The sequence below is a fragment of the Rhamphochromis sp. 'chilingali' genome (genome assembly GCF_963969265.1).
Source record: "Rhamphochromis sp. 'chilingali' genome assembly, chromosome: 6".
NCBI lineage: Eukaryota > Metazoa > Chordata > Actinopteri > Cichliformes > Cichlidae > Rhamphochromis > Rhamphochromis sp. 'chilingali'.
In genome coordinates this window covers 9099060-9116498 of record NC_137933.1, presented here as the reverse complement: position 1 = coordinate 9116498, position 17439 = coordinate 9099060, and the positions used below count along the sequence as shown (strand labels likewise).

The window sequence follows — 17439 nt, the reverse complement described above, 5'->3', positions numbered from 1 at the left end:
GCACAATGCTAGCAAATCGTGGCTACGACAGCTTCTTGTGAAAAAAATAAAATAAAACATAAAATAAAATAAAAACCTAACATAGTGGGTAGATTAGCATTCATTGATTTTGTTAAATATATGTTGTGACATGAACACATATTTTGTTTTTTCCATGCTGGGGTAAAAGTGGTGCAGTATCTCAAGGCTATTTTTACCATAAGTGTTTGATTTCCCACCTGCAGGGCAAGATGTTGCCGCAATACAGAATGTAGAGGTTATGTGATCATACCTTTTTTTCCCCCTCAACCCAGCCTTTTCCCAAAATCCAACCTTGCTGTTTTTGTCTTCCCTCACCTTTTCCTATCAACAGCTCAGCAGCGATCAACACTGGGAGTTTCACACAAGGAACACTGGAGAACAGCAATGCCAATTAGAACAGTGATGTGCTTCCGGGTGTATTAGCAGTCTGGCTGCTGATTGTCACAGGACATATATTAGTTAGCATAGGGTAAAGTGTGATTAATGGTGCACGTCTCTCGCCAGGATTTCATGAAAACGGGTAAAGTTTTGTAGTCAAGCGCACAAAACACTTTATCAGTGAATAATTGCAGTGACTGTGTTTCTATATATTTATATATATTTACCATGGTGCAGGGCTCGCAAAATTTCAAAATCCCTGGTAGCCCTTCGGGCAGGGACTCTTCAGTTTTTGGTAGCCCAAAATAAATTTAAGTAGCCCAAATAAAAAAGAGAGCAATTTTTTGATTGATGTTTTGTTTCCTTTACAATATTATACATTAAAGTATAATATTGTAACAGAAACAAAACATTAATCAAAAAATTGTTGAAACACTAATTACAACATTGTATAAAAATTACAATCATCAACTCAAATACTTGGTTCTAATTGAACAGAAATTTCTATGAACTTGTAAGAACTGTGTAGGACATGAATCAGTCTTTGTCAGATCCTGAATTTGAAATTTCCACTGAAGTCATTGGTAAGAGGCAAGTGGAACCAAGATCGAGGCCATTTGCTTTTTGAAGTTTGCAAAGACTGCTAAATTGTGCCAGTGGTAGTTCACTCTTTGCAACATAGTACGCTGTTCTAAACAGATTTTTCAGGTTTATTTTTAGTATGTTATTTGCAATCGGTGTTTGTTCTGGGAAAGATATTGCAGACTGAGCAATAATGCATTTCTTGCATTTCTCATGGGTTCTAATGGGGGCCTTTCTTAAAATTACTGGTCCCAGTAACAAAGGCGCTTGTCGACTCAGAAATCGAGAGAAAACCAACAACACACCCGGCAGAACATTATGTTATTTACACGGGTGCACAAAAGTGGTCCGCATGTGCGCATTCGCTGTCAAAATAAAAGACGCGCACCAGATAAGAAGTTGCAACGCGCGTTTGCGTCCAGTTAAAAGGCACTGTTTTGTCCACTAGAGTGGGATTTTCACGGCACATTCTGCACCACATCTCTGTGCGTTCATCATTTGTTTGAAGCCAGCTCACCTCCTGCAACCACTTTTCCGAGAATACGCGCTTCTTTTGTGGTTCGGACTCCTTCTGACATTTCTTTGGAGGTGGAGGAACATCACAGTAATTGCTTAAAGGAGCTTCTTCGACATCTTTAAGAGTTCTAAACAAATGTCTGTCCTCCTCCAGAAAATCTTACGTACGCAAACATGCGTTGTAACTTCTTATCTTGTGCCCGTTTTTTGTTTTGACAGCAAATGCGCACCTGCGGACCACTTATGTGCAGCCCTGGTTATTTAGCTCATCATATTGCAGCCACAGAGAATTCTTTTGTCCATGAAACCATAAAGCTGCACTTTCTTTTTGCCTTATAGTCTGATTTGTCATAACTTTTCCGTTTTGTGGTCACTTCTTCACCCTGACCTGTCTTATTTGGCTGAGCAGAACTAAAATATATATCCTGCTGCTTTTACACAGGCACTCACATAACGCTCAGCGATTCTCTGCGCGATCAACCTCTCACATGTTTAAGCTTGCTGCGGGAGATTTCACTTGTCATGTTTGCATAGTAAGCTATCGATTGATGAGACGATGTCAGAGGAATTGGTGCGTAAATGATAGTCACTCACCAATCAGTGCTGTCGCTCTCAATACACAGTTCGCGCGACTGCAAAGTGAAAGCAAAAAACAAGTGCAAATTCTGGCTCACCGATGCCAATGACATAATTACGCAGCTACATTTCCCAAAGAATGCAAAAGCATTGACATATATTTTTCCTTCCTATGATAGCCCGAAGGGCAGGGCAGAGATAGATTTTGGTAGAGAAACCCCCCCCCAGAAAATCAGACAAAGTTTAGCAATAAATGGAAAAGGTCTTACATAGTGCTTTTCTACTTTACTTGAGCACTTTATACAGTTTATACAAAGTGCCTCATTTCCCCATTTACCCTTTCTCTACATCTAAGTCATTTCTATCTAGCATTCACACTCCACTGGATGCACCAGAAAGCAATTTGGGGTTCAATAGCTTGCCCAAGGATACTTGCACACTGGAGCAGTCAGTAAGATTAGCAGATGAGCTGCTATACCTCCTAAGCCACAGCCATAACAGGACCCCCTTCTAATTGTAGTTGCTGCTATGAGTCGTAACAGGTCTCCATTGGAGCCATCTCACCACTTGGAGCCATAACCAGTAAAAATGTAACATAGCTCCAGTTAACCTTTATCATTGTCTGTCTATACATCACCAAGAGTTAAAATAAGAAAGAGTCACATATAGACATAGAAGAAAGAGTCAGGCAGCTGTGGAATCACTCGGTATCATTCATGGTAATGGAGTGGCTGAGGTGAAGAGAAAATTCTGAAATGTGGAAAGTACCACCTTATGGCCTGCTGGAAGTGTGGAAGCACCGTATGGCAGGCTGTATATATGGCTGTATATATCTACGTCGTACCGCAAAGCACATATTTTGTTGACAGTCAATTTCAATAAGCTGCCAGACCGCCTCATTTTCAACAATTTACTGACTGAACTGAATAAAGTACATGTAATCTTGGGCAGTCAGGATTTCAGCAATACTGGTTTACTGCATCCAAAGTTCATATTCAATACTGATAAAAGTAAATATAAAGAAATATTAAGCCTCAAAGGCTAAGAAAAAGCCACGTCTGTCTGCCTTCACAATCTCAATAAAGCAAAAAAAAAAAAAAAGAAAAAAGAAAAAAATCCAAAAAAGATATTTTCTTTCTTCAAAATTTAGACAATCTATTTAGGTCTGACAGCCTTCGTAGCTTTACTTCAAAAGAACAGTCTCAATCACAGCCATCACTTTTGCTTCGCCAATATCTGCCAACCACACTAAACTCCAGACCACTTTCAATTTTCCACTATTTGAGCCTGAGACATTTTCTGTCATGTTTGTGTCTTTCTTCTGGCAGAGAGATGAAGTCCGAAATTGGGAGTTAATGTCCCTTTTGAATCACTTGACTCACCATGGGACATAATTCTCAAAGCTCTCAGTTTATCCCCTGCCAAAAGCACAAGCTGGGAAATGCCAAGTCACTGAAGGCGGGTGGCAGATTACTGGTGACTGTTGCAGGCAACTAAAAAAGAAAAAAGAAAAAAAAAACTGCAAAACGTTCCCAGTGTGTATGCGTAACCTAGATTGGGTTTCAGGGTGCTTATCATATTATAGTCCAGTGAGCTCACGAAACCTGATTTTTCTTTTTAAAACAACCAAGAGAAAACAGCTTTCATAACAAACGTGTTCAGACTGAAAATGTGTTTTCTAGGTGATCATATATCTACATGTTTGTTTTGCACTTCCAATTGTACCCATAAATGAGTCTACTGCTGGTGCGAATAGATTTTCACTTTTGTTGGAATCTCAACCATTTCATGTTGTACTTTTTACCCGATCTTTTTTTTCAAAGAATAGAGCCAGAATCTTTTGATCAAGCTGCATTCCTGATGGTTGTAGATGGTGTTTGTAGCACCAGTCACACCAGGAGAATCTTTATAAATTTAGGCACTGTAAGACTTTGTTGAGTCTTTGTTCATAAAACTGTTTCAGTGGGCATGCTGTGACACCCTTTCACATTCCAACAAACGACTGTTTTGGAATCACAACCAAATATATTCAGTATATACAATATACACAAATGATGACCAACATTACAGTCTACACCCAATCTAAGAAGTCCTTGAGACACTTTCTGTATGCTGCTGCTCAGAACGAATTGTCTATAATGTGCAATGTTCTGTGTAAGCCAAGCCTACACTTTCATCGTGCTATCATGCTAGACTACAGGTGTATTAAACAATCCACATCACAGTCTATGTGGACAGGGAAAAGGGGATGTATTGTGAGCAAAATGTACAAGAATTAACACGAGACAACCCTTTCTTTGTGAATACAAATTATGCCCTACTAACTGTAATGTGCTCATAATAATTGGGATGATTCTCAGTTACAGTCCATTTATTCTGATTGGATATGAATTCCAGCTCATTTACATGTGGATTTCTACTGTTCTGTGCAAGAAGAGTTCTGCGATCAGCACTTTTCTTCATGCCAGTGTACTGTATGTTCCATAGATATGCTTGTACCTGTGTGTAAAATTACAATAACTGTAGCTGAACCCCCTAAAATTTGCATTACAGTTCACATAAGTCATTTCCCTTAGCTATAGGTAGAAAAAACTGTTGTGTTCCTCCTTTATATACAGTGCTTAGGATGCTTCAGAACAGAGAGCCTGGCATCACAAGGGAATGATTATGTGACTTCATCTCTCAGTAGCACCTCTGTGACAGCAGTGATTCTAGGTGCTAAGCTGTATTGACTGTCTCACACAGCATATCATTGTCTCTACTATACATACACATAAAGTGAGAAAGTGGAACATTTGCATGTCTGTCCCTTTGGAGGCATTACTTTGAAAAACCTCTGTAGGAAATTGCTTTTCAAAATTTCAAAATTTTCCAATTTGGGAAACAATACATACACATATACTTGTAAATAATTTTCCTGTAATTTGAAGTAATCTGCCACTCAACTGCCCACTGTCACGCTCACCCACTTCTCCTCTTCTAGAGGTTATGTCTGAAAAAACAGATGCTTGAATCTCATCTGGTTTGTTGTAGCAGAACTGCTGTCAACCAACATAGGAAGCATTAAAAAAGTATGCACACACACCAAAAACATACACACAGGTCATGAAGCTGCTATATTGCCTTCCACACAATGACAAATTCTGGTCATGCTGAGGAATTGCACTGATCTGACAGCACAGCAGCTGTAATTTATTCATGCAGACACATGGACATGTGAGATACTCCTATAAAGACATAAAAATAATGGAAGTAAAATTCTTTCATGCGTGGTGCTTTCATTCATTTACCAACCTGAGTGAAGGTGTTTGGTTGTTTGTTTCGACATAAATACTGTATCCCTACGCTTCTCTGCCTGTGTACTGTCAGTTTGATATTTCTGGCATTTTATTTTTAATTCTGTGTACTTTTTTTTAAAGTGTAAAGATTTTTTTAAACGGTACACCATTACCTGTCCACCTTTCTTTCAGTTTCTCAAACTTTTATGTCCAGAGTACACCCTACTATCTTTTTTTTAATATTTAAAAATATAACAACATATATTTGTTTTTTATGTTTGTGGACTACAGGCTAAATGTCTGGATTAGTTTGACATGTGCAATTTTGGGGGGAAATTTCATTGAATTGGCATCTACACACAGTCAAACATTATTCTGCATTTTTTATTAATATTTTAACCACACCAGGAGTCTAAGTTAAGGTAAATGATCAACTAAATGACCCCAAAATATTCAGGAATATTCAGAAAATATTTTCCTTTAATTTGTAATTTTTTATGGTGCTGTTTTTTCATGTATTTAATAGAGTTTGAGAACCGAACTGACCAATACATTGACTACATGTAATACAGGGTGCTCAGGATGCAAAAATATTTCTTTTAAATGTCATTAATATGAAATTCAAGTGCTACAAAAAGAAAATATAAATACTAGCTCTATCAAAAACAATCATCTGCCTTTAAAAAGGCTATTTAAAAAAACATTGGACATAGAAACTTACAGTAAATTTTAAAATACATGGCTAAAAATCGTTTTTTACACACAAAATGTCCAATGTTCACATGTGACATGTCCATATGATAGTGAAAGTCATCTCATACTTTTGTAAACACATCTGGAGTCACTGCAGCCACTGGTGTTGTTATGCTACCTACCAGCACCCATGAAAGTCACAAATCTGCTCTTTTTAATAGTAGTTTACTGCTACAACTACACATGTTTCTTTTTCAGCTATTTATTAATAATTGACTTTATGTATATGTATATATTGTACTATTCTTAGTTAGCGTATTGTCTGTCTTGTTAATGTATAATATAATGGAGCACTGTAACAAAAAAATAATTTCCCCCAGGGATCAATAAAGTATTTTGATTATGATAATAGACTGTTTTAATCATTACCAGTGGGCAACTGTGGAATTACAGAATTTTGAAATACTTTTCGATACACCCAATATATCATATCCTCTGCATCACTGGTCCGCGGTGGTGTGAGGATGGTGAATCGGGCTGTGAAATAACGTGCTGGTTTTCTTTCTTGTTTCCCAGGGTTTTTTTTTACTTCAGTGAAAGTACTGCTGCAAATTTGGGCAGCTGTCATTGCAGCCTCTACTTCTAAAAGGGCATCTGTAAGCTTCTCTCATGCCTCTTAAGTGGTGAAAATGAACTGAACTTTACCAGCTCAGACTGGAGCTCTGCCACCCACAGTGGTTGAAAGATGCTGCCATTATGCTCTGTGATGGCAGACATGTGATTTGAATCGATATTCCCATTCACTTTTAAATCCAGGCCAAGTAATCACAAAGAGTCAGAAAACCTTAAGGGAAGAAAGTTGATTCTTTTAACAGTGTTTTTGATTTTTGTTTTTATTTAATGTGTACAAAAAAAAAAGAGAAAAAAGGGAGAAGTGGAGAGGGTAAAACTAAATGAAAGGGACTGGAGCATCTTCCCTGAAAAAAGAAACTGCTACCATGAAACTAGAACATATCCTCACAAGATGGCAGATGTATCATGTTTAATGGATAAAACGACCCAAATTCTTTTCTTTTACCTCCCTGTTGGTGTGTGTGTGTGTGTGTGTGTGTGTGTGTGTGTGTGTGTGTGTGTGGGGGGGGGGGGGTATGACTGGTTTTACCTACAAGTATGTATATGAAGATAGAGTCTAATCTAGCATTGTCACCCAGTTCCCGGAGGAAACGCATGCCTGCTACCATGTTGTCAGATATCTATAATTACTTCACCTCAACAATGACCTTATCTGGTGATAGAACCTTGTGTCCTTTTCTGATAAGGCACTACTACTGTACTGTATCTGCAGATATACTTAAAAAAAGAAAGACACTAAGATGGTGAGGATGGTAAGATGTGGATGTATGGCTGTGTGCGTGTCCCCTGGGTCTCATTGGAGTATAAAGCTCCTCTTCTCTTCCTCGTCCTCACCACCAGGGGCCTGAGCCTGACCACCTGCCTGAAGGAGGTGTGTTGGACCCTGCTGAGCTCAACAGAGGAAGGCTGCGGTAATGACACACTCCATCACACTGGACACAAAACAACGGTGAACCTCAAACAAGAAAACTACTGGGAGAACTAACAGCCTCATATCTGTCCCTGAAAACAAAGCCAAATATTTGAGTGACAACACTTTTCATTGCACAGGCCATGATGGCTGCATGTAGATATCCATCATATAAAAGCAGACAAAAATATGGCATCAGCAGCTTCGAATATTAAGCAGGAGTGCAAAGAAATAACGAAACAAGGAGAAAGCTTCCAGTGTCCTGATGATTTCCTTTTAGCATAGTTTACATTGGCTCACACTTTACAAAAAGAAAAGGAGTTAATGATCCGTAGTAGCCCTGTGAGCTGTGTCAGTCCTGTGATAAACTAGCAATCTGTCCAGATTGTACTCTCACCCTATGTCAGCAAGGATAGGCTCTGGCCCGTCCGCGACCCTGAATTGGAAAAGCAGTTAAGAAAATGGATGGCTGGAAAGAGATAATGATGTTCAGAGGATTAAAGTGGCATGTTATCTTGTTCTAGGCAAAAACAAATGATTAATATGAGGGTCAACATGTAAACTCGCAGGGGGTAATACATTAGTGAAGAGTGGGTCATACCAGGGGCCTGATGAAGATACAAAACAGCATTGCTTTACTGCAGGCATTAGCTGTTTGTAATTTTACAGGGTATACAGTATATGTTTTTGCATTGAGCTTCAAATGTATTGTTTTAAACAGGACTCACTTTAAAGTGAAAACAATGTCAACAGAAGCAATATCATGTTCCTACTAATCAATGAACTGTCTTTCTTTGTTGTTAGAGTAGATATCAGATTAGCCTGCACATCACATTGTTACTGTGCACAGTGAACTTGCTACTTTGTTGCCTTTGAAATGGTTGCTTTGGAGATGGGAATCAGGTCTGAGACTACTCGCTGTCAGTTGCTGTTTTAAAACCCACTTTGGTCAAGATGGCAATGAAAGACAGTAAGATGGAGTCAGTCTGCTATCAGTTTGCTAGAATGAGGTCAACTTGAGAACTACAGTGCATGCAATCTGTTGATAATATAGTGATAACTTGACAAAAAAAATCTGTAGGTGTCGACATAGACAGAAATTCACATTAAAAATAAATTCATATGAACTATTGATATCCACGTTCCAGCCCAAACCAATTTGAAACAACATTTCCTCCACAAATACTGTAGTGATGGAATTGCTGCAGGACAGAGATTTAGCTGTAAAATGATGTAGCTGCTCATCAACCTCTATATAAACTCAATACAACCAGCGGAGTGCGCTCATCTGTGCAGACTGACTCAGATTGGTTGCAATTTGTTGTCTTTCGTTTTTAGCTCAAACTTGCTAATTACATCTAGCAGTTAATTTGGGTTGAGGTCTGGTCAAGTTCACACCATAAACATTCATTTGGAACTAGACTGAAACAACCTACTCCAAAGGGTCTTGGAAAAAAAAAACAAGAGTTTGATTTAAACGGACTCAACACAGCAGGTGTGAATGCACCCTAACTATTATCTTTTAATGTCAGTCAGTTTTAAAACTTTCCTCCCAGTTTATTTAACTTATGTAACCCAAATAGAATTCTGGCTTCCACAGATTAGCTGTGTGCCCATGAAAATAAGTCATAAAACACACCTATCCACAGAATCAGGTTCTTCCATTCCAACCTCTCCACCACCAAGGGCAGGACCAAAGAGCTGACAGTGGATGCCAGGGACAAGACTGTAGACCTGACCAAGGTTGGAATGGCCTACAAAACCATTAGCATGAAGCTTCGTGAGAAGGTAACCACTGCTGGAGTGATTATTAGAAAAGAGAATGACCACTGATGTCCCTTGGTCTGGAGCTTCATGTGTGATCTTGCTTCGTGGGGGTGAGGATGATCATGAGAAAGGCAGTTGGGACCAACATTAGTAACAATGGGTTTCCCCTGCTCAAGTGTGCAAACCTGGTTACCAACTACAAAAAAATACCTTACAACTTTTCATCTGGATTTTTCATTGATATTCTGTCTCTCTCATTAAAATAAAATCAGAGACTGTTAATTTCTTTGGAAGCGAGCAAACTTACAAATTCAGCAGGGGATCAAATAATTGTACCAACACCGACACATATGATTAAAGGATTTTTCTGATTAAAAATTTAGATCAGAGGGAAATAGTTTTGATGCAAGCAGCACCACAAAAAAGTTGATCAGCACCAGATGCATTCACATCAGGACTGCTAGTTTACCAGTTCACGCCTTAAATTAATCTCAGGTGATAAGTGCGCCCAGAGGGAAAATAATTCGCTTTTAACAGTTGCGTCATTCGAATGGCTGGATTGCAACACTGATTGTAAATCCCAGTCGGATGTTAGAGATGGCTCTGTGTAGCCTGACTCACATGGAGAGCACACTGCAGAAAATCAAATGAAGAAAAGGCTTTACAACCACCACCACCACTTCATTGACATTTAAAAATTTCCTTCATTAGCTTGCCAAGTGCAGGAGGAGTAATTACTCAGAGGTTTGTACGAGCTGCTGCCCTGGAAGAACAGCCACCCATGATCTAAACGCATTTTATTTTGCTGGAAATACCCTGTTGATTAAAGACCCAAAGGCCACATATAATTTCCTATCTGCTTTCACTGTGTGTCCTATGAAGCTGGGACAATACACCAGCGCAGTCAAACAAAAGAGCTTTCCTGTCAGAGATGTTGTGTCTCCAGCGGAAACCTTGCCAACAACAAGGTCATCAGTGCCAAGGTTACAGGTTACAGACAGCGTCATGTAGCATTATTAACCTGATTTTAACTCATTATTATTCTTGGCAGAGTACCCTCCTCTTAGCTGGGGCGTCAGTGATCAGGTAATAAAGTAATGAATGGTTGCTGCTCTGCTGAGCGGCACTGCCCTTCACAGGAAATTAAAAAGGTATACCTGAATTCCTCATTTGGAGTAACATTTATATTCTTTCTCACTTTTAATATAAGAAGGGCTTGGCTATCATTTAAAACCTGTATAATTTATATAGAAACATCACACTGCAATATTTGGGAAATACAAAAGGAAACAAAACCATATTTTCATAAGAACTTAGCTTCCTTGCACCTCTGTCATTAACCTAATGTCCCATTCCACTCTAACGGATTTTTTTCCCGCCCTTATCCTAATGATAGTTTTGGCTGGGCAGATGAACTGCTTAACAGGTAAGAAAAAAAAACCTTCCAGCTCACTGGCTTCTTTAATGAGCAAAGCAGAGTGTCATTGTCTGGCTGCTGGACAAAAAAAATATCATATTATTATGAGATCTTTAAGGGGGAGAGCTCCAAGTGTCCGTCTTCCTTCATTAGCTAAGTGTGTAGTGAGATGGCCAATATATATTTTATTTTGAAACTGTATAGATGTGAAGTAGATCACGATGGCTTCAGAAAAGCAAAAAAGTATTAAAGGTTTTCCTCCTCTCGATTGTAAGGAACAGTGTACTTCTCAGACCCACTGCACATATTTGAAGCACTGGAGAAGCTGTAACTTCACTACAATGGAAAGATAAATAAGATAAACAAGGAAACAAAAAAGGAGAACATAGTTCCACTCAAAGGAGAAGAAAGAGCACATCACAACACATTTCCAAATCAAATATTTATCCCGATTATTTAAATATAAACCAGGAAGCAAGTCCAAATTCTAAGTTCTTAATTTGTCATCTCTAAATTGCTAAACCAACAGGCAACTTTACAAATTGGATGTTTTCTGTAATGTGACACAAAACAGAGAAAAAGCTTCAATCTGTGGTTCCATTTGGGATGCTACAATCAGAGAATTTTTGGTAATTTGCCTGTAAATTATATGAGCAATTGTTCTGATCAAAATGATATAATGTGTTTACAAACAAATCAATTAGAGAACTAAACATTGCAGCATTTCTTCCATGCAAGCTCTATCTGACCTTCCCATGTGTCAGGCAGGTTAGAAAGTCAGTTTTATATTATTTGCATAATCTTCTATTTTGTACGAATTTTCCGACAGTTAATCAGACTCTGTGTTGCAACTAGCAATCAGCCCTGATATTCAGCTGTTTTGAAAGCATAATTAGAACATCACTCAACACAACCATCACAAGTCAGACAGAGAAAAAGAAGCATGACGCAACTGGCAAAAAATTTTGGGCCAGAAAAAACATTTTTTTAAAGCAACTTTTCACTTAGCCTCTGGTTAATTCAGGCCACATACTGTAAATGCTTTTCCATTGCCATGTTCCCACATGCTGTTCATGCATCTGCTCCTCTAAGTCTGTCTTGACCCACTATCCATTGGCTTCTATGATAATTGTACAGCAGGGAATTTCAAAAAGAAATACGATTGCTCAAAGACACAATCAACCGTGTGCTAATAATCCCAACCACTGTATGTAGGGAGAACCTTGGGAAGCTGATGTAACATGCAGTCTTTATCAGCTCACAGCTGGCCCAGTTAGACATTACAAATTTGTTGCTATTTGGAACAAAGGAGCCAAATTTTCATCTCGTGCTGTGCAGCTGTACTACACTGAATAACAAAGTATACCTTTCAATTCAAAGGTTTTACATATCAGGAGGTAAAATAAATTAATCTGGCCCTTACCATGCTCTAAAATTATTTAAATACCACCTCACATAACATCAACACAAGACACATTATACCACAGGACTATTTAACAAAAACTAAGCCATATTATGACAGTTTATGTGTGTGAAATACACCCCATGTTTCCACAGTTTGTACACAGCAAATTCGAAAGTGTTAAATGTTTTGGTGTTAATAGTCTTCTTGCAAAAGTAGAGTTAATTTTACTCTAAGCAGAGTCACATTCTTTTAATGTAACTCTGAGGTGTAAAATGATAGTAGTTAAAATCGAGTGTTAAAAATGAGTGTTTCTCTGTCAAATCTGGAGGTGTTACAATGGAAACATTAACTCTTGACCTCTTAACTCTGAACTCCTAGAGGGGCTATGACACCAACAGAGTAAATTCACAGACTCCGCCCCCAGCACGGCTCCAATCGAAGCTGAAGTGAAGCCGTTTCAGAACATTTTGCTCTACATATTTGAGTTGTTTGCAATGCTTGGTAAGTCATTTTTTCAAAGATTGTTTCAACTATTTCTATGAGCTTTTACCTTTGTGGCTCTTTGGAGTTGAGACAAAGCTGTGTGAAAGGCATTAGCCATGTTGCTCGCTGATAGCATAACATTCTGTTTTAGCTAGCTGAAAGGTATTATTTGCGGGCAAATACCACAGCCTTGAAAAAAGCTTGCATGTGAATTTTCAGTCAAACTTTTGGTCAAATACACCTAAAACAATGTGTAGAATGTGAAATGTTGGTGTAATGGTGCTACTTGAAGCCTGAAAACGATCGCCCATAAAAAAAAACGAGCAAACAGCAGTAGCAGACGTCCTGACTGGGTTCTACGTTAGCATAGATCCCTCCAGAGTTTTGTGCACACGGTTTAGGTAAAAATGAAAAAGGTTGAGGTTTTACATTTAGTTCAGTATTACCTGTTGCCTGTGTCCTTGTCTTTTGGGAAAATACTTTACACAAGTAATGGCTCAAAGAGGATTCCTTTTTTTTTTTTTACTGTGCTGCAATTGTTTACTGGATTATTTGTGCCATTAATTAGTGTCAACTAATTTTTATTCAATCTCCACACAGGATGCTTGTGAAGATGGAATATGGGGGAGAGCAGAAGTGCGTTGAAGTTCCACAAAGGGATGAATGAAGGACATGCATATTGTATTGAAGAAATAAGTGTTGAGAATGCTGTTATTTGCATTTACCATGTCAGACCTTTTGATAAACAAAATTCTAATGAAAGTGAGAACATGTATACTGTTACATCTTTCAGAAAATGTTTTGAAATTGTGGTGCACAGTTCAGAATAAATGTTTTTCAAAAACCATTCCATCTTTTTAGTAAATGTTTATTTCCAAAAGAAATTTCTAGAAGTTCAGAACAGTAAAATTCCCGCTTTTTAGAATGAATTAGAAGATAACTCTTACGTAGTTAAACTAAAATACTCTTTGAGAGTTAATATATAAACTCTTAACACCAAGTGTTAAATTATCAACTCCAGACAGATTTGGTGTTTAACACTAAATCAGAGTTAACGTACCAACTCTCCAAAAAGAGTTAAATTAACACTCTCTGGTGTGGACCCATATAGACACTTTAATAGTGTTGAAATCAAATCCGACAGTGTTAATTTGGACATGCTGGATTTGCTGTGTAGAGCTACCACAGCAATAAGTTCATGTAATCATTTTCTGCATGACTTTATTGGTCTCTGGCAATGCTGTGGAGGAATTTTAGCCGACTCTTACTTACAGCATTGTTTTAGTTCATTGAGGCTTGTGGTCTCAGGCCTGAATTTTGATTGGGCCGGTCATGACTGTTCTTGTGGTTTTAAAGTAATCCCAAACCAAATAATCTCAAATAACTACCCCACCACTACCATGCTTGACAGTGTTTGTGCAGATATGCTGTATTTGGGTGTCACCAAACGTGGTGCTGTACATTATGGCCCTTTAATAAAGGGCCATAATAAAAAGTGGGGCAGACTGACAGAAGCGAGGCTGCCATATCGCGCCATCGGCCCCTCTGGCCAACATCGGCCCCTCTGGCCAACACCAGTAGGCAAGTAGGGTAAAGTGTCTTGCCCAGGGACACAATGACCAGGACAGAGGGCCCAGGGATCGAACCTGTGACCTTCCGGTCACAGATGCGATCCCCAACCCCCTGAGCCACGGTCGCCACGGTTGGCACTTTAATCTTGTCTGTCCAAAGGAAATTGTTTCAGAAGCTGCTCAGATGCAGTTTTGCAAACCTAAGCCTTGCTTCCATGTTCTTTTTTTAAAGAGAAGAGGCTTTCTTCAGGCAACTCTTCCAAACAAGCCAAATTTGTTCAGTCTTTTTCTAAGGCCTGTAGGGCCTAAGATGTAGCTCTTGGATTTGTTTTTGTTTTTTTGCAATATCTCTGACCACTGCATGCTCTGACGCTGAACATGCACTTGTGGGTAGATTGGGAACCGTTTTAAATTCTTTCATTTTTGTATCCTTCTCACTGTAGAAAAATGGACTTGACACTGTTTGTAAATGGACTTATAACTCGTCCCAATTTGATCAACATCAACAATTGCTTCTCTGTCATTGCTGATGTCTTTCCTTCTTGGCATTGTGTTAACACACACCTGAATGTTCCAGAGCAGCAAACTGCCAAATCACATTGCTGATGAGCAATTAATCTAGTGCATTTGATCCACTGAACGTGGCTGCTATTGACCCTCTTTATTCCTATGGACATAGTAAGGGTGTACAGTATTTTGGTTTTGTTGATGTCTAATCATTGTATTTACCTAACAGTAAGACCTGCTAATGAACAGATTCATGGGGAGAAAGTTAGTGGCACACTAAAGAAAAGTAGGAAGTATCATCAGGGAAAACCTATAGGAAGTCTATAGATAAAACATACATAATTCCCAGGTCTCTGGACTGAGGATAGATACCAGAGCATCCCAAGATCAACCATACAAACACAGGAAAAACATCAGATAGTTGTCATGAAACTTAAACCTCCTGGCTTTAATATTGCTGTAGCACAGCTTCCATATTTATTGCATATGATAAATACATTTAAACACATCAAACAGTTAAAAACAGTTTCCATTTAAGAAGAAAAAACAAAACAGCCTGATGTTAGTGCTAAAGTAAAGGGATCACCAAAAATTGTTGAATCATCTCACAGATCTTTGAATCTACTCTATGCCCTCTACAGTCTCACATCATTGTCTCTGGTGTTGTCATTACAGTATAGTTGAATCCAGAGCAGTTTTTGTAATACTTCACTTAAGATATTTATATTTTATGCAGTATCAGGCAGTTGCCTCATTCCCCAGCTAAATAAAGCTGTGCTCCCTAACAGTCAATGAAATCATTCAACCACTCACTGCAGCTAATGGAGCAGTATCAATAAATCTATGTATTCAAATCCTTGACCTTATATTACAAGGGAATAAATAATCCTGTCAGAATTCATACTACCTGAGTATAGTATAGTATATATATACTCACTCCACAGTGAACTTGAAAAATTCTAAATCAGGTCCAATTGTTATTCAGTTGTTCAGCTTATCCGTAAGTAAAGTTTTTCAGTGATGAGTGTTCAAAGTCTGTTGCTGTGACACCCACACACTCTACAACAAAAACCTCTAGAAGAGAGAGTACAAAAAGTAAGCACACATAATGATGCACCCCTTTACATAACAGTTTAAATGTAAAATGATCTGTAGCCTCAGATACAAAAACACAGAGACAAAAAAACCCAAAGCATTAATTTTTGACTGTAAAATAGCTAAACTACCAAAATGTAACATACAGTTTAGATAGTGAGGCCATATTTCATCTTTGACCATAGTTGTGTCCAAACTTCTGACTTCTATATATCACATTAACTTTAATTATATATTATTTCTGATTTGCACTGGATTATAAGCCACACTGTAAGTGCACTTACTTTCAGTTTTGTAGTAGAGATGTGACTCTGCAATTTTTTAGGAGTGATAAAAGTCATGTACAAAAATAAGAATGTGTCCATCCATCCATCCTCTTCCGCTTATCCAGGGCCAGGTCATGGGGCCAGACCTCCCTCTCCCCGGCCACCTCCTCCAGCTTGTCCATGGGGACACCAAGGCGTTCCCAGGCCAGCCGAGAGATATAATCTCTTTAGGGAGTCCTGGGTCTGCCCTAGGGCCTCTTCCCGGAGGGACATGCCCGGGACACCTCACCCAGGAGGTGAGGTGTTCCAGGCACAGAATATCTTTTTACATTTTTTAATTTTCCTTTGCTGTGTTTCATTTTGTTGTGTGCATCTCTTTAACAGGGATTCACAACTAAAACAGTGTGACAAAACTACATGTACCATCTACACTGTGAACACAACTCAGATCTGACAAAAGTATGCACTGCATATTGATACAAAGTGCAGCCAAAAAAAGAAAGAAAATATTTTCACTCTCATCCGCAAAGAAGAACTCAACTGAGCTGTCTATTTTTTTCCATGTCATTGGTGTCTCAGATCTTTACTTTAGTATGTGTCTTTTTTTCCAATGATGCTGTACCAATACAACAAGAAATAGAAATTAATCTGCATTTGTGTAAATAGCATTGTAAGTTGCATATAGACAACTTATGATGTTGTTCTTGTTCTGACAGAAAGACCATCAAAACTAGACAAATGGACCATTTTAAAAATGCTTTCTTTGGTTCTTTTGTAATACAGGAATTATGTTATAAACACATATATTATACTTTGTGTTTATGAAAGTATCATCTTTGCTGGAGGGGTTTTCCTCTGAGAATATTGCTGTGCACTAATTATGGCAAAAGCATGACCAAATAACAGGAAGCAAGTTTTGCCCAGGCCTGTTTCCATGACAACCAAAGAACAAAACCCACTAATGAAGACTTAAATGCAATTATGAGCTCAGGATAAAGCTACTAACCTTGTATTAAGACAGACCAGCGCATTGCACTGCCCCAGGCCACATCCGGTCAGTTTGCCATCCCTGACCATCCCATGTGAGGTCAACAGGAAATTAAGATTAAAATATAATTAAATACAAATCATGCACTTTATTCCATTTTGGCCATCAAATATCATCATCAGAGAATGGCTTACTGTAGTTTGCAGTTTTTTTGGAAATCAAAATAAACTTTAATGTTTTTATTTTGAAGGTGATCTTTTTTTCTTTTTTTTTTCTTTTTTTACAATTTACATTTTGCAAATGTGTGCAAGCAAATACAGTTTCACCTTAGAACAGCCCTTTGCTTGCTAACA

The 17439-nt window shown here is 38.4% G+C and overlaps 1 protein-coding gene across 1 annotated transcript in view; it reads right to left on the bottom strand.

Moving 5' to 3' along the window:
* The window catches only part of LOC308398574 (protein kinase C-binding protein NELL1-like), a 328133-nt gene that overhangs the window by 223855 nt on the left and 86839 nt on the right, over positions 1 to 17439 (bottom strand). The window lies entirely within an intron of this gene.